The sequence below is a fragment of the Acomys minous genome, assembly GCF_964271855.1.
Source record: "Acomys minous genome assembly, chromosome: 1".
Lineage (NCBI taxonomy): Eukaryota > Metazoa > Chordata > Mammalia > Rodentia > Muridae > Acomys > Acomys minous.
In genome coordinates, this window is record NC_140483.1 from 42,671,899 (window position 1) to 42,694,369 (window position 22,471).

The window sequence follows — 22,471 nt, forward strand, 5'->3', positions numbered from 1 at the left end:
ACATACAATTGAAAGCTTCCCTGAGTCTAACCTAGTTTTCTCTCTCTAGAAGACCAATAATAACTTATAACCAATTCATGATGAAAATAAGCATCTTTAGTAGGTAAGGAGATAGGAGCTGAAAAGAAAGAAAGGGGGATATAGAAATATAGAGGGATGGTAGATCAAAAGGTAGATTATTGAATCTACTCCTCAACTCAAGGCCTTAATTGCTACTGACAAATAAGGTTATTTATAATTCATTGCTGTAGAATTTTGTATATTGATAAAAATAAGTGTAATTTTGATACATTGGTATAGAAATCAAATCTAATATATATATACATATATATTACTCTAATATGATGTATTATACCCATATAACTCAATTATAATGCAAGATTACTTTCAATACCTTGAAAGAGGTACTGTAGGCTATTTAGGATAATTATCTAATACAAGCTAATTGTTTCTTGAACAAATCATGGTCATGTCAAATACTAGTCTAATTTTCTCACAAGAACATATATCCTGGGTCTAACAGATAAGTATTATTCTATAGATATATAAGGTGAAATAGTGAAATAAGGTCTTCAAAAGCCTCAGAGACCTACAGAATATGACATTTAAAGATATTTTTATTATTCTAAAGATTTTTTGGCAACAAGACAAGTTAACTCTTTCATGGGACATGCCCCTTGGGCTAGTATGCAGATATAAGTGAGTATATACCATTTAACTATTTCTGCTTCTGGGTTAACTCACTCATTATGATCATTTTTAGTCCACAAATTTTGGGAATTCCTTGTTTTTAATAGCTGAGTAGTATTCCATAGTGTAAATGTACCATAGTTTCTTTATCCATTCTTCTACTGAGGGGCACTTAGGCTCTTTCCATGTTCTCAGAGGAAGGATAGCAGGCTACCACGAAGAGACTTGATACCCTATGAGCATATACAAGGGGAGGAAGTCCCCCTCAGTTACAGTCATAGGGTAGGGGAGTAAGGGGAAAATGGGAGGGAGGGAGGAATGAGAGGATACAAGGGATGGGATAACCACTGAGATGTAATAAGAATAAATAAATAAAAGAAAAGAAAAGAAAAGAAATACAATTCCAAGCTAAAAAAAAAAAAAAAAAAAAAAGACAAGTTAACTCCTGGCAATACCCAACCTACTTCAAGGAAGATGATGAGCATCAAAGAACCTCCTTATGTAATTGGCTTCAAATGTGGCAAGCTAGCCACTGGGCAAAATGTCCTCATTTCTGAAACAGACAGAATTCTGCCTAAAAGTGGGCGAGCTTGGATGCAGGGAGAGTTGAAGGCCAAACTCTGCCAAGACAAGGTAAGCAAGTCCTTAATAGTTCCTGTCTTGCAAATATGTCTGTGAGATATATTGGGCTAGAAGGGGGAATATGATGCTCCAACGTTATAGAGAGTTTTGGGTGACTGTTCAGGCAGTAAACTGTCTCTGTCATTTTTTTTTTTATTTTAGAAGCTGCTAACCTGCACTTCTGGTTCACTCAGGTAATTAAGTTTTATTCATTCTCAAGTCTCTGATGAGGTTGAAGACCAGATAGTTTAGTCTTACAATTACCCTTTGTTGGATAGGATTACGATGTTTTTAGATATGGATGTTTTAAGTTAATAGAGATGTGATATGATAGATATTGATTTTCAGTCATAATTTTAGATTCAACAAGGTAGGAAAGATGTTTACTTCAAATTCGCCAAATATAAATAGCCACGTCACTATGAATATAAGATTTATATAATTTCTGACTGTCTTGTGGTTTCTTGTGCTGTATGTAGTTTATTTTATTTATGTGTAATAATATAATGTATATGTTAAAAAGAAACATAATAAAAATGGAAGAAAAAAATTAATTAAAAAAAAGAAATACAGGCTTACATTCCATTGAGTTACTTTCCCAGTTACTGTCCCAGGGTAGTTGTTATGTTTTGACTCTGATTTGCAGTAGCTACAAATTCAAAATGCTACAATTATAGGTTACTTTGCACACAAACATTTTGTAACAGAAGTGTTGATGCACAGAATAAAAAAAAATTGGTGACTTTTTATGATAGCCATGATTTTTATGTTTCTGTAATTGCCTTTGTTAGGGTTTCTATTACTGTGATAAAGCATGGTTTCCAAAGCAAATTGGAGAAGAAAGGGTTTATTTTATTTGCACTTTCACATCACAGTCCATCATCATTGAAAAAAGTCAGGGCAGGAACTCAAGGCAGAAACCTAGGAGCAGGAACTGAAGCAGGCCTGGAGCAGTGTTGCTTATGGACTTGCTCCTCATGTTTGCTTCGCCTGCTCCTTACATGATTCAGGACCTCCATCCCATGGGTGGTACTGAACACTTGTGAGATGGGCCAACTCATATCAGTCATTAATAGGGAAATGCCCTCCAGATTTGCCTACAGACCATCTTCTGGAGGCATTTTTCTCAGTTGATGTTTCTCTTCTCAAATAACCTTAGCTTGTGTAAAGATAACAAAAACTTACCAGTACAATTGACTAATTGTCTACATGACATATAACATATCAGTTTAACCATAACCTTTCTTCTTTGTTTATCCCCTAAATCTAATAGTAATATGAACATCACCTTTAAGATGCATTTCACCTTAAAGAAGTCCCATAATTTTTAAAAAATTCAGAAACCTTAAAAGTTAAGTCTCTTTACAATATACATAAATCTTTCAAAGTTCAACGTTTCTCTAAAATATCCAAAACATCTTTTAAATATCAAATGTCTCTCTCAATTCCCAAGTCTAACAATTTTGGAGTCCTGTACAAAAAAAATAGTACTTTTTTTACTACAAAATGAGAGAGACATGGCACAGTCACGATCACACCAAAGCAAAACCAATAATTCAACAGTGTAATTATGTTCAGTGCTGGATGTTTGAGATCAATTCATGATACTGTGGGCTCCAAAGGGCCTTGGCGGCTCCATTGCCCTCTCCGACTCAGAGCACACACAGCTTCTCCCCTAGGCTTAGGCAGCCTTCACTCCATAGCTGCTACTCTCTTTGGTTGTTAGCTCATGGTGTTAGGATCTCCGAAATGTTGGTGTTCTCTTCTGCAGCTGAGATGAACCAACAGCCTCTCGTGGGCTCTCTTCAGAGAACTTCCTACACGGTGCCAATCCTCAGCTTTTCTTAATGATCCCTTTAATTGAAGGGCTTCTAATTCAGCAGAGGGCACGTCTTCACCTATGGCCTTTCCTACTCGATCTTCAGGGACCCTAGTTGAGCCACACAATCCCAATCCTCAGTCACTTTCCATGACCCTACTATGATCTAATAACATCTTGTGACTAGCACATATAATAGCATCCCTAATTAAAATGCCTCTATAGTTCGTGCCTTCAAAACCAGTACCATTTGTGTGACTCTGACATTTTACTCAATGAGCTGCCAGAATGAAGTCCAGTATCAGTCTCATACAGATCACGGCTTCTGTGTGGTGGCTCTGAGAAAATACTCCCAGGTCTACGATCCTCAATAACACCAGGCTCTTCTTCTTACTGATAATGTCTCAGCTACAGCTACCCAGCGTTAATTATCCCAGAAAAACAAAGGTTCCACTTTAGTGGTGCTTGTCTTTTGTTAATCAGGGCAGATTCTTCAGTTCCAGTTGCCCAGAACTATATTCATAAGTCAAAATATCACATGAGCAGCCGTGGCAGGGTCTAGACATCCCCTGAAAGCCAGGCCTCCATAGTACATACTGCTTTCATCATTATTTTCCGAGTCCCCACAATAGTTCATTAAGTTTTGAACACTCAATGGCTTTTCCAGCTCAATGATGCAAACTACTTCCACAATCCTTCCCAAACTTGCTGAGGCTTATGTAGTGCCCCGTTCTTGGTACCAATATCTATCTTAGTTAGAATTTTTATTGCTTTCTTAGTTAGATTTGCTGCTACTAAAAACAACTTGGAGAGGAAAGGATTTGTTCTGTTTGCATTTCCACATCTTGGTCCAGTATTGAAGAAAGTCAGGGGAGGAACTGGAGGCAGGAACAGAAACAGATTCCCTGGCGGAGCACTGATTATTGGCTTGCTCATCCTAGATGGATCAATCTGCTTTGTTATACAATTCAGAACCACCAGCCTAGATGTGGCATCAGCCACTATGCACTGTATTTGCCAAAATCAATCATTAATTAAGAAAATGCCCTATAGACCTGCCTGCAGGCAATCTGATGGAGGCATTTTGTCAATTGAGGTTCATCTTCCCAAATGACTCTAGCTTGTGTAAGTTGACAAAAAACTAATTATCCTGTCCCCCCAAAAGAACAACAACAACAACAACAACAACAACAACAACAACAACAACAAACCAAAAACAACACCCAAACAAACAAAACAAAACTACTTACTACAGTTATGAAAACTTACTTTTGTTACTTTATATTAAACAAATTGACTCATACTCTAGGTACATGGTTGGCTCCATATTTCAGATTTGTCTGTGTCTCCTGTAAAGCTGGTATGTCAACCTAGGAATATTATAGAAAACTCATTCCCTTGCCCTCTGGCTCTTACAATCTTTCTGCTCTTCTTCCGAGAGGTACAGGAAATGTGTTGTAGGTGGATGTTTTGGAGGTAGGCTCCCCATGATCCACTGATCTCTGCCATCATGTCCAGTTGTGGTTTCTAGCAATGCTCTCTATCAGCTGTAAAGAGGAGCTTATTGATGAAGGGGAAACCCTATGCTTATTGGCGAGTATAAGGATAAATATGAGAATATAGGTAGAAACGATGATGTCCTACCAAAATGGTGGTAGTAGGTTGTCTTCTAAGATAACGACATCACTAGCCCCAGGAACTCGGATAGGTTTCTTGTACTAAGAATAGTGATTTCCCTCCTGTTAAGTAAAAAGAGGTGAGTCCACCATATCATACACATATATTTGTGACTCTGTCTGTCTATCTATCTATCTATCTATCTATCTATCTATCTATCTATCTATTTCTATATCTATCTGTAATGATAATAATAAAAGAAAAAGATGTATATCAATTTGATAGGGTATGATGGGGTATGGGAGAAGTTGGGGAGGAAGAGAAGAGGGTACATGAAGTAATTATAATTTAAAAATATATCAGAAATCTCATTTTTCTCTGTAATATACATGGATATCTCACATAAGCTTTTTCTTTTTATAACTTAAAAATAGGCAGATAGAACATTTAACAATAGAATTTAGCTGTCTTAGCCAAGAAGAACCAAATTATATTCATATTTGTTTGGAATGCATTATTTACACTTTCCTCAATTTAGCCCACGGATATACTTAGACACTATTTTCAAATTCTCTAGATGCACGCTGTGTTCTGCCAGTACACCCCAAAGTTTTCTTTTGGATTTTTCTTTTCTCCTTTGGAAGTATTTCTTTTCTTTCTCTTTTCCCAAAATAAGCTCTGTGTTCAGATTCTCTTTCCTGTGTTTCCTTTCATGTGCTCAGAATGCAGCTGGGATGGGGTTCTTATTATTCAGTTATCATCAAGGTACAAGGCTTATCAGCTTCTCTTCTTGCTAAATTATTATTCCCACTTTTGACAAAGCCCTTAAGGATCGATTTGTGCCTATGCTTCCTAACAATTGTTTACATTTCTATCAATATTCACAAAGTACCTCACTTTCTACCCGAAGACCCAAGGATATTTACCGTTCCCCAGCATTCCCAAGAACACCGTCCTTGCTCACAGCAGTTATCAGCCCATCCTTTCTTGCAGCTCCTCCTCCAGTCCTCCTGCCCTGCCACAGATGTCTGTGTTGACTCCAGAGGCGGCTTTCCCCCATATGCCTCATCTGTTCCCAAATGTGATCCAGATGCCTTGAATTTCCTTCCAGGGAAACCTGGGATCTATAATAGGATCTTTAAAAGCCATCCCCAGTGAGCCATCTTTCTGTCGTTTTGCCTGAGTCTGTTGTATTTTTCCCCAATGTGCCACAGGTGCATATGGCTCTTCTTCTTGGCGCAGATGTGCAAAGCTTTCGCCTTCTGTTCCCATAACATGGCTGATTTATGTGCCCCTGGTATACCTCTTCACCTCCTATGGTGTTTGCTTGTTTCCCTTTTTTTTTCATTGCATGCATCTATCAATATTCTTGCTTTAGGAGATCACACTACTTTAGGAGGACATGAGACACAGCCACTCCCCCCAGTTCTAACATATTTGACTTTTTTCCTAATGCACAAAATTGGGTTTTACTTTTCGGTATTGTAAACCTTTTATAATTTTGACATTCCAAAGGAGTCACTACTGCTACGCCTTTTTTTTTGAAACACAATCTGATGCTAATCTTTCCTCTTCATTCACATTCATTATTACATAGTGGGAACAGATATTCAGAGTTCAGAAGGAGCAAGGCATAGCTCTGAATCCTGTTTTTCAGAGCAAAGAAGACAGCATGCTGACTGATGAACAGAGCATAACTTCATGTCTCAGTTTTTGGACAAATGGGATTTCTTATGTAGCAATCTGTGATTATAAGAACACACACACACACAGCTCTGTAGTTCTATAATTTAGCTGATCCGTAGCTATTTGTTGTCATAAACTGGCCAGACTAACTGTTTCTTAATGTGCCCTTATTTAGGAAACCTCAATTGTCTTTCTCACCTGTTCCATGGTGACATAGCCCTCAGCATGCCCAGATACAGTTGTGTCTCAGTGAAACTCAGCACTGTGTATGGATTTGAAGAGTCCATCATGACAAGCATGGCTGGTTCCCTCAGGGTGGCTGCATACAGGTTTTCCTTTAATTATCCCAATGATGCTTTTTGCTCTCCATGATGGTGCTAGTGGATAACTGTCTATACAAGAATTAAGCAACATGTTGTGGTGTGATGGTATATTCCTGTAGTCTGAGCACTTGGGAAATGGTGCCACAGAGTTTGAGACCAGCATTTGGCATGAGGCCCTGTCTTGATAAGAAAAACAAAAATAGAATTATACAATATGAGTCATATTCATTAATCTCTTTGTTCATCTATCATGTCTTCTACCAGCATGTCTCCATAATAACTCTACCTGAGAATATGGCATCCTTTCTCCTTTGGTTCAGAAAATATCTCTGAACAGTTGTACTCATCACTTCCAGGGCTGCAAGGGGAACTTATTTTCTCCTTAAGTAAGATTTTATAGAACCCAAGTTCCACATCAGTTTTTGCCTCTGTGTCTGGCATAGATTTAACTAAAGGAAACTAACTGGTTAAATTGTTTTCATTGTGGCAGATACCTAGTATTTCTTTTTCAGACCATGTGTCCTTTAGTATTTTTCTATATAAGCATTAAAATAGTACGTTGTTCATCTTTCTGTAGTTACTTCCAAATAATGATGTTTTGCAAAGCTGGGGACCGAACTTAGGGTCTTACACACAGCAGCGAAGTGCTTTACAGATCTTGACACTGAACTGTGCTCACAGGATTTTCCTACGTTTTATTTTGAGACAGGTTCCCACGGCATTGCCCAAGCTGGACTTGACTGACTACCTCTGTGGTTTAAACTTGAGCCTTTTATCCTCCTCCCTTGGTTTTAAGCATAGATGAGATCACAGGTTTGTTCCATGAAGCCAGTTCTCCATCATTTAAATATTCATTCTTTTTATTAAGCACATAGATTGTGTTAGGAAATATTCCTGGCAGTTTAATATAGAAATGAAGAGGCTTGCCTCCATAAATCATCTATCTTATACAAGGTTAGGAAAAATAAAACATAAATTATAGGGTCAGTATTAAGAGTGATAGTCCTTATGAGAAAAATGTAGGAAGAAGTGGCAGTAAGAAATATGCATGAATGCGTATTCAGTGTGCGCCTGGACAAGAGACACTGCAGCTTACGTGAAAGCCCAGGAAGTCCTCACCAGGACAGGAATATTTAAAGGGTGAATCACGTATGTTGGTATCTGGGTAGAAAGAAACGCAGAGAAAGGGAACAGAAATGCTAACGGGGCAACCTGGGACTACAACCAGCTGTGCTTTAGAACCTCACAAGAAACCGTGGAATGCAGTTGATGAGGAGCGCAGCAGAAGGCCCTGGAGTCAGCTCCATGACAGTTCCTGTGGGAAAATGCTTTGGAAGGCATTTTAAGTTTTATAAAATCTGTATTATGATCATCAGTCCTTATGAGCTGCTGAAGATAGACTGGTTAGTAACATTTTCTAAGAATGTTGAACTTCCTCCAATTGTCCGTGCAGCCCCCACCCCTGCTTCTCTCCACTGTTCTCCGCACCTTTGCTTGTTTCCATTCTTGAACCCACTTAAAGAATCCTCCCTTCCTCCCCTCTCCCTCCCTCTCTCCCTCGCTGCCTCCCTCCCTCCTTCTCTCTCTTTCTTCCTCCCTCCACCGCCCCTCTCTCTTGCCAAAGCAACATGTCTCTGAAAGGCTGTCCTCAGCAATATGTTCTAAAGTGTTCATATAACATAATTTTCTTTACCGATCTTTATAGATCATCTGTTTACCCACCTTTCCACCTTGGAAACCTTCATGTATCATCATCTCATGTAATTCTGCAATTATCTTTACTAAATAATTTTTATTTGTTTATTGTACTAAGATTAAACCTAGAGTCACACATACCAGGCAAGCACATTACCAGAAAGTTCTATCCTTAGTCCTTTGTAACCTCTTAATTTTGAGACAGAATCTCACTAAGTTGTCCAGGCTCATCTTGAACTCTCACTGTAGCCAAGGAAATACTTGAATATGTGATCTTGCCTCAGCTTCCCAAGTAGTGGAGATTATAGGCTGCACTGCCAGGCCTGGCTTATTTTCTACTTAAGGTAGATTTCCACCTTGAATTAATTTCTAGGCTATGATATGTGTTTCTAACTTTTGTTACAGACAGTAGCACCTCTGTCTTCAGGTACTCAAATATGTGTTCATTTATTGCTGAGCACTTGATATTATAAGTGTTTGATATTTCTTACGGTTCTGTCATTTTAAATGTTTTTCCAAGTTGGTTCTTGTAACAGGCTATTAGATAATGTTGTAGCCTTACATTTTTTTTTGACACAAAAGGAAATTTGAGTGTTCAGAAATGGTTCTGGACTGTTGTATACCTTCTGTTGTGAATTACCCATTTCCCCATTGATTCTGATATTTTTCTTTATTGTGTAGAGGAGCTTTTGCGTTATAGTTGGCAGCCCTTTGTCATGAAGGCTGTAAAAGCTTATAATTTAAGTTGCCATTTATATTTCTTCATGATGATTCTTAATACAGAAACATTACATTTTGTCAATATGTGGAATTATTTTTGCACATGGATACAGAGAATGTATTCTACCTGAACATACAGCCACTGTAGCTTTTTTATTTTCACTTATTTTTTTTTTTAAATTTAGGTATCTATCACCTTTGGCACTGAGTTGGATTTTCAGTAAGAGAGAGAAAAAAACTCTCTTCATCCTAAAATGACTCCCATTTTCTTCTTCAGTCTTTTGTTCCTCACAGGCCTGCTTACTGTATTAAGCTTCACAGAGGTTGTTTTGGTGAGTCCTTACATGTGTAAATTAGTCACATTTCACTTTTTCTTTTGTTTATATTTTCCTTATTTAACTTGACTTTCTCTAGTTGGTTTAATTCCTCCATCTGAAAAGAAGCTTTGTTTAGCATGCTCAAGGGATGCTGTATTTCTGTACCCTGCACTCTTTGCCTTCTTCTTCTTGTTGCAGAGAGGTGTCATTTGTTACTAGGGTTGGGAGACAGCTTGCCTTGTAATCCTCTGCATTCCATGATGCCTCCTTTCCTTAAGCTTTTTTTGTCCCCTAGAAATATTTATTTAAACATATTCTATATCTGTCACATTTATTTTGAATTTTCTTATAACTTTGAAATATTAGTTCTGCTAATATGAAACTTTAGAGGTTGTTCAGTTTTCTCTTTTATACTGGCCTCTTGTTTTTTTTCTTTGTTTACCCTGTGCTGTCACCTTCACTTTCTTGGAGTCCAGTTTCCCCTCCCTAGCACTGTCATGGAGGTTCAAAGCCCTGCCTTGCCCATGTTGGATGCCTGACTGCTTGTTTAACTTTTTAGAAATGATAATTTCTTTGACATATGAATCACTGTAACTACCTTCTGGTTTTGAGCAACAGAGCGCTGTCATTTTGTCAGCAGACAATTCTAGCTGACTTTGTTTTCCAGCTGTATGAAGCCCTTCAGGGTTATTTCAAGTCCCTTTACATTTCTCAGGTACTTCACTTTACCTCAATTTCTAGCCTATGTGTATCCATAATCTTTTTGTTTACTTGTACCAGGCAACTCATATGATTTAAAATAGTTTCCTTTTGTTCTTTACACTCTTGAGAGAAATGGGTTTTTCTCTTCTCTATCTAGTTCTCCTTACTTTGTATTTCACTCTTCAGTAAATTATGTTTTTGCCCTTACTTTCTTGCCTCTTTTTCTCTCTTTCTCACTTTTTTTTTTTAATCTGTACATTGGAATCTTATCTCTCCCATCTCAATTTTCTTTTTATGCTGTGTCTCTTGTCACCATGTATCTGGGGACCATTATACTATTCTGTAATCTTTCACTTGTTGCTTCAATAAAGTTGAATAATCTTTGCTTTTGACAAACAATTTGCTTTTCCTTTGAGAGCTACAGTAATACTCTTCTTTGGTGTTCAATTTTAAAAGTTGTGGTCAGTCTGCTCTTGTTTTTTGTTTCCCATAAAGCTTTTATTTTACTTAGACCTTAGTTTCTTGGCTCTGGTATACTTTGTTTTCCAATATTGTTTATAGGATCTGTATTTTTTCTTTGTAAGTGGTTGAAGCATTTATCTTCTTACAGATTCTATATATATTAATATTTTATGCTTTAAAAAACTAAATTGCTTTGGTAAATTAAAAAAGTATTCAATGCACATCTTCAGAAGAGTTATTTGTAATCAATATATCAACAACTAAAAGGGATGCATAGAAAGTGCTGGAAGCAGATCAATCGGGACTAGGCCAGCCAGAAAGGATTTAGAGGAAATTTTAGATTTAATTAATTAAGTAAACCTGAGAGGTCTTCTGGGTTTTGCATTGTTGAAGAAAAACAAATACCACATTCTGTTACTTATGGCTTAAGTAGAGTGCTTCAGTTTGGGCGATAAGCCAAAGTGAAGTGAGTCAAAGACTATAAAGCTCTGACAATCACTAGTGTATTACACCCTATTTGTTTCAATATAGAGAAAATTGAACTGAAAATGACCCTTATAGCCCTTCTACCAAGAAGAATCTTGATGAAGTATTGAAAAAATCAGTCTGAATGATCAAAGCTTGTTATTCTCCCTTCTACTATTAGGATTTCTTTTATTTTGTATATTTTGCCACTATGTACTCATTTTTGATCTCTTACAATCAACTCATGATAAACTCTGCAACCATCAATCGGTAGATTAAACAATAAAATTCATTAAAAATGTTGTGTGATGAGATACAATATAAAAACTGCTGATGTTCAAGGAGTTACAGGTTTAATTGCTATCACTGGAATGTTTTCTTCTTGTTAGCATTAGTGGTCACGTCATAAGAATAGCAAGAGAGGCCTGATACAAGATGCTGACTCCGTCTTGAAATGTCTGCGTTTTCTTGGCCATGGTGTTTCTATTGCCATGCTGTAGGGCTACCTGGTTTCTACAACCATATGTGAAAAGACCGCTGGCCTTTAGAAATTACATGTCTGTGTTATTAAGTTAATAACAGCAGAAAATTGACTCAGACATTTATATAGGAGCAAATAACTCAGCTAATTTTGAGAACTTAAAAAAAATAAAGTGATAAGATATACTACATCTCCAAAGTTGTATGAATTCAGATAATCAAAAATAAGTGACAACAAAGCTTTAATGTAGGCAGCAAAGTGCATGGCAGTTGCACAGCACAGATAACTGCAAGAGGAGAAGAGAGCAGTCCAAGTATGCGTCTCTGAGAATAAGAGAGTCCTTGGCATTAGGCCATGAAATCAGTGATGTGCGTATCTACCTAATGTTTTGTTTATCCAAGCAGTATGGAGTGTACCCTACATGAGTTACTAACTACTTGTGAGCACTAAAACATGATGGCAAGTAAGACAATCAGTATCTTTGCTCAAGTGAAGAGTAGGTGGGGAGAACAACTCAACAAAAACCCATCAGGTAGCCAAAGGGACAGCTATTAAATACTGGAAGGGCCGTGAAATGAAATAGATTGACTTTACAGAAAGAAATGAGCAAGGAAGGCAATTAGTTTTGGAAGTTAAGATCTGCCTGTAAATGATGAGATGGTGTTAGTATATTCCAAACAACCAGGGCTGTCTAAGGGTATAGCTTGGGGCAGAGATAGGGATGGCTTTATTGTAGGAGTGGAAAGAATATTCATGAGTGTGGTGGAGTTTGGTAAGAAGTGAGGTCACAAAACAAGCTTCGCACAACGAAGACCATTGTTCGTCGTAGTAAATTGTTCCCCATAGCTGGATGTCAAGTGCTTCTTCAAATGCTGTGCATATTTTTAAAACATTTATCTTTATTGTAACAATCCTGCTTGAAATTCATACAATTAATTTTCACTTCTATCAGTATTGTTCCTGGGTTGAACTGTTCAGCTATTAGGCAAGTCCCCTACAACTGAGTTGAATGTCAAGTATTCATCAGCTTTTTCTCTCTTCGCTTTTTATTTTGAGGCATGATATCAGTTACTAAGACATATATTTTAAACACATTTCTTGTTGATGTGATAAAATACTCGGACAAAGTCAACTTAAGCAGGAAAGGTTTGTCTTGTCTTAAAATGCAGAGATATAGCCTATCATTAAAAAGGCATCCCAGCAGTTGGAGTTAGGACTCCTGGTCACATTGTGTGTACAGTAAAAAAACAGACAATAAGTGAATGCTTGTCCCCATCTCATTTTCTCCTTTTTATACAGTCCTGCATCCCAAACCAGGGAAGTTTCCACAAACATTAGCCAAAAGAAGGTATTTATTCATAACAAGTATGCCAAGGCTTGTTTCCTGTGACAGATAAACTATGAAAGCAAACAATCTCTTATTTCAGAGGTCCTTAACAATAAGAGCCTTTGAATATTGCTTCATTCCTTGAACTCCTTGGATGAACTGCTTGCAGAGAGCCATACTGGTAGAAGAAAAGACCTTCCAAGTCTTTCTCTCAAGCTGCAAGGCCTTGGGTTCAGGTTCGTAGGGTGAGGAAGAAGCTAGAAGTTTCTTATCTTTGTTTTCTGTCTGTGGCCCTTTACCTCATCTTTGTACCTATCAGGAATCTGTCTAATTTCCAGTCCTTTATTAGAAGCAGTTGTTACTTTTAAGTGCTAGCCATTGGGGCATAGCCATAAAGAAAGATGACTTGGTTTGCAAACTTCTCTCAGACCTGAGAGAAAAATAAGCGAAGGACTAACAAGGATCCAAGACGCTGCAGCAAAAGAGAACCACAAATAAATATAACCTAAAATCAGGATGAAAGTACTTCTAGAAGCAGTTATCATTTCCTAAATTTTATTTCTACACAGACATCTTCCAAGAAATCAAGCAGAAAAGAACTATAAGAGACCAAAATGTCAAACAGAAAATTGGCAACTTCTCAGTGTTGAATATGACCTTTAAGAGCCACTGATTGAGGGGTGATGGAAAAGATGACCTAGAGCTGTTCTGAAGAGCCTTAATGGGCTGGACACTAAGAAAAAGGCAAGCACAGAACACCCTAACTGGTTGATTGTAACTTGACATAAAAGCCAAATTTCCTCTGGAGCAACAGAATGTAACCTGGAGAGTATAAAGTTGTCATCATGTCACATCTACCATTCAGTGGAAAATTACAAGATAGACAAGAAGTGAACTATATAGCCTCAAATTAGGGAAATAAATATAAATACACACATACCAATGGATGTTGATGATACCAACTTTGAACTTTAATATAATTGTATAATATATTTAAGAAAACATACCTTTAAGACTACTTAATGCGTTCCATAAAAGTAAGAAGTTCAAGGCTGGACAAGGACAAGTTTATGAGAAGTGTGAACCTATTAGCTTCTCCTTCTTTGTTTAAACTGATCAATCCCAAATTAAGAGGAAAATATGCCATTTCAGCCCATCCCAGACCCTCACATCTCCTAGCCACCCAGGAGAAGCTGTCATTGACTTCCTGAGTCCTTCCTTATTTCTCAGAGCTCTTTCTCTCTGTGCGCTTTGCTTCATGTGTGTAGATTTCACTTTTAATAAAGGTAACTTTCCTCTATCCTTTCTGCCTGCTGTGTCAGGGATTTTCCCTGCTGCACTTGAGTTTTTTCTGTTCTTTACTTCTTTAATTGAAAGTGGAAATGAACTTGCTTCACACACTTCTTAACACCAACGTTAAAATCTATAGAGAAATTCTAGTCCTTTGGCACAAATGTCCTCACCCCCCTCTCTCTGTGTCTTTAGCTACTCTTTAATGTCTTCAGTGAGCTGTTTCTTGTTTCTAGCAGGTCGTTTATGATGGAATAGCAACAGATTTCCTATCATACCTAGAATAAAATCACCTGTATCTTTAAAACTAACTTTGCTATCAACATTACTTAGTACTTTTGTATAGTTGACATTGGACATGAGATAGAGATATATCAGTGTGACCAAGGGATCTCAATTATTTAATTTAATTATATCATTAAATTAAATTAATTAAATCTCATTAATTGAAGACTCTTTTAATGCCTGAATATTTTCCTTATTAACCAACTCTATTTTTTCTCTGTAGATTGAGAGGAAACCATCATGGCAGACATTTTGTTTTCCTAATAGTGTTAAAGCATTGATTGTTTTTTAGATTTATCATCACAGCACACAATTAAACATTAAAGCAATTAGCAAATTCTTCCATTTCCCAATTCTCATCTTAGTGGATAAGATGATATAAGAACAGATTGTCTAATGAAATATTGGACACATGGCTGTTTTTAACAAGAAACAGTGAGAATATTGCATGGAGTTAGAGAATAGTGGAGACTTAGAGCCCAGGGAAATTCAGTGTGTCTCAGGAAGGGAATATTGAAAGAAGATGCAAAAGTAATGGGAAAGCTAAGCACAGCTTTTATCTGTTTCCTGTGATGCAATATGATCAGTTGCATCAAACTCCTGCCCCCATGCCTCAGAGTATGTGGTATTCTGAAGTTGCTAGCCAAATAAAACCCTTTCTTCTTTAAGCGAATTGTTATCAGTTATGCTGTCACAGCATCGAGAAAAGAAATAAACAGTGGCTGATACTGAGATGAGTGAGGAGTCACTATCCTCCCACACTAAGAGAAGAGAGTGCTGTAACACCTACACAGAAGAGTCTAAGGCAGAAACAAGTTTTCCATAGACAGTCTCACGTTCAGTTTGCTGGATTTGGGAGCCTCTGGGGGGTAGTCAAATGAGTAATTAGTTTGGCATATATTTTCTTCATAGGGAGAAAGTTCTAGGCCACAGAGAGATAGATTTGTCATCACAGGGGGTGGGGGAATGGAAATCAGCATTATGGAGAGCTGTGTGGAATTAGGAAGGATAAAGAAGGTCACAAAGAACTCTGTGAAACACCATCATGGCAGGAACTATAGGAGTCATGAAGAGAAGCGGAAGGTGGTGTCAAGAATGTCCCACCATGGAGGCTGTGCCAAGTTTTCAAAGCTGAAAGGTCAGAGATTTAAACTTACTATAAGCTAACAATGAGGAAGGTTGCGGATTCAAGGATGGGAAGATTAGACCTGAAATTCTTGAGTCAGACACAGCCAGAAGATGGCAATGATAATGCGCCTGACCAGTCTACAGAGAACAGGAGTGGTTAAATTTGGTTCTGTGTAAATGCTGCCCACAAGTATTCCATATTCCAGCTCTTGACATCAGAGCGGGAGATCCATGGTGCTTTTTTATTTAAAAATTATTTTATGAATAAGAGTGTTTTGCTTGCATGTTTGTATGCACCCGAATGTGTGCCTGGTTATGTACGTCAAGAGAGGGCACCAAATCATGTAGATACAAAGTTAGGAATGATTGTGATCACCTTAGTTGTGCTGTCTATTATTAAGCATGGGTTCTCTACAAGAGCAACAGGTGTTTTTCATAGCTGAGCCAACCCCCCACCACTATCCCCAGTGTTCTCAAGAGGCTGCCACCAAAGTCATTTAGCCTTCCTGGGAGGAAATGATGTTATCTCCATTTTAATGTTCAACAATTTATCATTTATCTTGAAGGAGTCTCCCAACTCTAAGAAAAACTATGCTCAAAAATCCCTGAAAAGATATTTTAAAATAAAAAGTTATCATAAGGATCTGCTCTTGTTTAATAATGTAAATAATCCCCAAAGGCTTGTCTTCATGGAGGAGGTAGATTATAAAGGGAACTAATATTTATTCAACTTGCATTCTGGATTGTATAAGAAATCATTTCTCTAATTTGCTCTCCAAAACAACTCTATTGTGTGAATCCTTTATAGTTTTAATTTTGCACATAAAGTCAGATAGCAGAAGATTAACCAAGCAGTGAAGAATCACACAGCTAATAGTGCCAAAGTCCTGATTTGAACTGAGGTATTCTGACTTGGAAGCTCTATCATACACTCACCTAGAGTTCAGGAAGAAAGGGGGTGTGTTAGTTGGCTGCCTATATTGATGTGGCAGTTACCAGTTCATGAAAGTCATTACAGTGGAGCAAGGATCACATTCAGAAAGAGGTAAGTTTGCAAAACTTTTGGGGCAGGGCATATATATATATATGTATATATGCATTGATAGTGAGACTGAAGAACTCAGTCAGGTATGTGACTGCAAATACAATAATCAGGAAAGGGTTTAAAATATATTCAGGAAGATTTATGCTTGCTTATGTCTTGGAAGGTACTAAAAAGGGGGATGGAGAGACAATACAAGTTATTTGATATGGGGAAGAAAGAGCAGTAGACAATATAATAGGTAAAATGGACAAAGAAAACATAGCAGTGTCCACGTGTGGCTCTGCAGGGCCTGAGAGTCTCTCTTATGTACTTGTCTTTGTCGCTGAGCTGCAGGGTGGGATCTATGCCTGGGATTCATGTGCAGGTAACTGAAAGGAGTGGTCTGAATTTTTTTTTAAAAAAAGAGTTGTTTCCTGTAGGACAGGAAAGAAGGAGGCAGAGAGTTTCTTGTTAGTTCGCTTAGCAGATTTTCAAGCGATTTGCTAGTAAGAGAAGGATATGTAAAATAAGGACATTGAAGAAAACCATGGTGGATGAGGTGGGGCATGAAATCTCAATGCAGGGCATACTGTAATTCATAATGTACTTCAAAGCTGACTTGCTCTGCTTCGGTGGAATCTTCTAATACCATTTCTCCAGATAGCTACACATACTCATTCACAAGTAGGACTGCCATTCAAGTGTAACTCACTTGTCTTCTCCATAAGCCTGGTGCACCATTCCTGAAGAGCTGTTGAATACACAGCTCCTGTTATTTGGAACACTTAATACTAGTCATCTGGTTAAAACATGTTTGCACACTTCTGTATGTCATGACAACAAGAAATCAAGATGCAGTAATTTCACAGTGCTTGTGGTTATAAATCCATGCCATTATTAGTGTGCACGGGAAAGACAGAGACAGAAAATGTTCTCATCTTGTTTCCATTTTAAAAGGTAATGTCCTCACTTTGGCAGCATATATACTAAAATCAGACCAATACAGAGAAGATTGTTCTGGCCCCTGCACAAGGATGACGTGCAAATGTGTGGGGTGTTTCATAATTTTGAAAACAATGACGTATTTACACTGAGAACAAAATGGTATTTTTATTTCTTTACAAATCATAATCACTTATTAATGTGACTTGTGCACCTGCTGGCAAGGATACACCTTTTGAGACTTCAGCACTGAGCTAGTTAGTCATTGCTACCCACACATTTTTCTATGTTGATTGTGCATGACAGTGCCTTTCATTCAAATGATGAAGACAATTCTGCCCCACAATCAATTATCAATAGGAATGTTTTCTGCTTTAACACTAAAACTATGAACTGTCTTTAGGTAGCAGTGTTATCTGACATTGCTATGTTTCCTTAACAACTTAAAGGAGCCTACAGTTCCTCAGATTTTTTTTTTTGAGACAGGGTTTCTCTGTGTAGTCTTGGTTGATCTGGACTCTCTTTGTAGACTAGGTTTGCCTCAAACTCACAGAGATCCACCTGCCTCTGCCTCCTGAGTGCTGGGATTAAAGGCCTGTGCGAGCATGCCCAGCCCCCTCAGATTATTCTTAATTATTTATTTTTTAATCTTTATACATTTTAATTAAAATAGAATGACATCAATTTTCCCTTTTGCCTTTCTTCCCTCAAACCTCTCCCCAATTCCATCCTTCTCCTGCTTCACAACTCTCAAATTGATAGTTTCTTTTACTCTGATTGTTATTGTTACATACATATGCATGTGTGTATGTATATGCAGAAATATATAACTGTAACCTGTGTAGTCTGTTTTTGTTGTTTGTGTATGTGGTTTCAGGGCTGGCACCATTGTATTGGATAACTGGTTAGGGGCTCATGCCTGGGGAAGGCTACATCTTCTCTCTGCAGTCATCTGTTGCCTATAGCGCTTTGCCTAGCTTTGGGACCCTATGAAATTTCGCTCCCCTTTGTGTTAGCATGTCTATTGCTATTGCTATTGTTTAGTTATTGTTTCAAAGTGGATGTCCTGGCATTCTGGCTCTGACAATCTTTATATCCAGCAGTGATTCCTATTAACCACAATGACCAGCATGGCAAAATATCTACCAAAGTACAATAGGTGGTGCACACATACTGATATCCAACAGCTGGCTAATTGGACTTAAAGTTGATTCAACAAGAAGGGATCATCCCTGGTACTAGCCATGTTCCCAACATCCTAATGACAATGAGGTCATGTATCTTTGAAGAGTTGTAGAAAATTACTACAATTTTCTAGACCAACCCTGTTCTTAACTGTATTCTAAATTTCATGTTTATTCCCACAGCTAAATGTTACTATCGCTCCTTATTAGAGAAGCTTGTCTTCACAGCAAATGGAGATCATCACAGTAAACCACAACTGGACATAATGGAAAGCTCCATGGATTGTGCAGAATCCAGACCCCATGGATGCCCCTCGATCACAGTTCTGCACACAAGGCACTAGGACCATTGTGGGAGAGGCTGTAGAGAGACTTATGAGTCAAAATACCCATACCCACATCTTTGTTGTAATGTTTTAATGTGCCTGCATATATAGGGTGGGAACAAGGAGGTTTATAGAACATCACTGAAAATAGAGTTTTGAAATTCTATTCTTAGCTGGGAGTGGTGGTGCACACCCGCAATCTCAGCACTTGGGGGGTAGAGGCTGGCGGATCTTTATTAGTTCAAGTCCAGTCTGGTTTACAAAGTGAGTCCAGGATCACCAAGGCTACAAAGAGAAACCCTGTCTCAAATAACTAACTAACAAACAAACAAACAAAAAAGGATTTATTATTTTGTTTAAAAGTACTGATCGTTATGGTGAGTCCTTATTGGCAAGTCCATGAAAGCTAAGATTTTTATTGTTTGTCTAAGAAACTAACATTAAATACCTGAATTTAAAGGATGGGCTGTGTGTTGGGGAGATGACTCAGCTGTTAAGACAGCTTACTGCTCTTTCAGAGAACCCAGGCTCAGTTCCCAGGATCCAGACCATGCAGCTCACAAGAACTTCTAACTGTAGATCCTGAGGATCTGACCTCCAGAAGGCAGCTGCATGCACATGGCGAACATGAAGTCATGGAGGCACACACAGACAAACAAACAAACAAATAACAAAAATAAGTGAAGGGGTGTGCCTCTCAGATTTGTGGGGACAATTGAGAAATTAAGTCTAAAAAATAGAAATAACATGAACCCCTCCATTCTGTAAAAACAGCATTGTGGTGCATGCTGAGGCACTCCACTGAGATCTCCCATCACAAATAAAAACATATGCTATCAGATGTTTGAGTACAGATGAAATCATGAGACTTGAAGTTGACAAAATGATATGCTTTACAAAAGGTCACCTCCTCCTGATGGGGGAAGGTCAAGTGCATTGAATGATTAGTATGACTGTAAAACATGTTAGGCCCCGTTTTAGTTAGGCTTTTATTACTTTGAAGAGATACCATCACCACAGGACTTGCTCTTTGTTTCAGAGGTTTAGTCCATTATTGTAATGGCAGGAAGCTTAGTGGCGCACAGGTGGACATGGCTCTAGAGAGATAGCTGAGAATTTTACATCTAGATTGGCAGGTAGCAGGAAGAGAGAATGACACTGGGCCAGGCTTGAGTTTCTGAAACCTCAAAGTCTACTCCCAGTGACACAGTTCCTTTAGAAAGGCCACACCTATTCTAGCAAGGCCATACTTTCTTTTTTTTTTTAAATTTTTTGTTAATTTATTCTTGTTACATCTCAATGGTTATCCCATCCCTTGTATCCTCCCATTCTTCCCTCCCTCCCATTTTCCCCTTATTCCCCTCCCCTATGACTGTTCCTGAGGGGGATTTCTTCCCCCTGTATATGCTCATAGGGTATCAAGTCTCTTCTGGGTAGCCTGTTATCCTTCATCTGAGTGCCAAGGGCTATACTTTCTAATACTGTCACTCCTTATGGGCCTATGGGAGCCATCTTCATTCAAAATACCCCATGCCCCTTGCTTAATTATGAGGCATCTTGGAACACTGGTGTTGCCGAGGTTCCCATGACTGTACCTGAGTCAGCCTCTCCCCCTAACTGATATTGCTTTTGCTATTCATGCATAGAATTTAATCTGAAGAGTACTCCCCAATAAACTTGCTGCATACATTTGTATACTAACCAGGACAAGAGAACACGATCCCACAATTTCTTCTGATGACTATGTGAAATATCTTTTGCTTAATACTATTTTACTTATGGATATACCCATGGAATTGTTTTGAGTTAATCCATTTGACCCTGTACTATTTAATTAACATGCCACAATACTTTATAATGCAGAAACTCTTAATGAACAACAAGTCAAACTATATTATTTTCCAAATATATTTGCAAAAATTATTATTCATATTATGATAAAATATACAAGACACAGAATTGTACTTAGCCTTTGACACTCCTCTCCCTTCCAATAAAAAATAACATATAGATTCCAGAGTACTGTAAAATGTTATGATACTGGAAATCACCCACAGACTTAGTATCTATCCTTCTCCATCATTTAACAATACCAAGTCTCAAGTTATCATTTTTCTTAAGGGAACAAATTGTTTTAAACAGATTTCATAGCAAAAAAACATGCATTAATATAAGTGTGATGGATTTTCCCTTTTATTTTCTGTTTGCAGACATGAAACTCTGATGTGACTACATTTCTATAACTTACTCTTAAAATATGAATAAATATGAAGTCAGGATTTTTTAAAATTATATTTTGAGTTCCAAATCAAGTATTCCAGATTTGGGGAGCAGTGCTGCCTGCACTGTGTCTATCAGTAGAGCTGAGAAACTACACAAAGTTTGCAAGAAGAGCCTTGAGTATGGAGGGTACACAGGGCTTGATTGCAGACTCAGGGGTGGGAGTCATGCACAGCCATCTGGTGTCTTTGAAGGGTTCTTGCATCAGTTAGTGATAAGTCTTCACACACTGGGCTCCCAGGAAGTTTGTGTGTCAGTAGTCTGGATTTTTAGATATGTTGAAAGGCAAGAGGACTATGGAATTATAGCTTGCTCGTTTGTTTTAGTGCTATTGTGGGAAACAATGTACAGTTGGATTTCTCAAGTTTTCAAGTGTCAATTTTCTTAAAAAAGATATGATATAGTTGTTTAAAATGTATACACATTTTAGTCAATTTTGGAACAACTACATACAATGTAAAAGGTAAAAGGGACAGCCATTTAAAAAAGATGTATTTGTTTATTTATCATGTATACACTGGTCTACATGTACATATGCAGGCCAGAAGAGGGCATAGGATCACATTATAGATGATTGTGAGCCACCATGTGGTTGCTGGGAATTGAACTCAGGACCTCTGGAAGAGCAGTCAGTGCTCTTAACCTCTGAGCCATCTACATTTTCGAGAGATCTTTAAATTTTTAATTCATTTTGACAAGGGATGTTGCTCATGTCTCTGTTCAAGCTTTTTAGGAAGTGATTAGGAAGCGGAAGTGTTTTCTTTGAATGAGTCAGAAGACAGAAAAACCAAGACCTTAGAATAAAGGCAATATAGTTACATTTTACCATCTTGTGTTTGAGATGTTGACAATTTAAAAGTACACTTCTCTGAAAATGCATTATTAAACAGCAGCCACTCACAGGGGAGTTAGCATACCAGATTAACTGCGTGTAAAACAGTTTGGGGTGTTGTGGCCATTTTGTTCCCTCTATCCCAACATCAAAATTGGAATGGAAGTGTAAGAATGACATAAAAGAACTGTTAGGAAAAATGATGGGTTAGTAAATTAGTGGCTGTAGATTCTCCTTCAGTGCTGCTGATGTCAC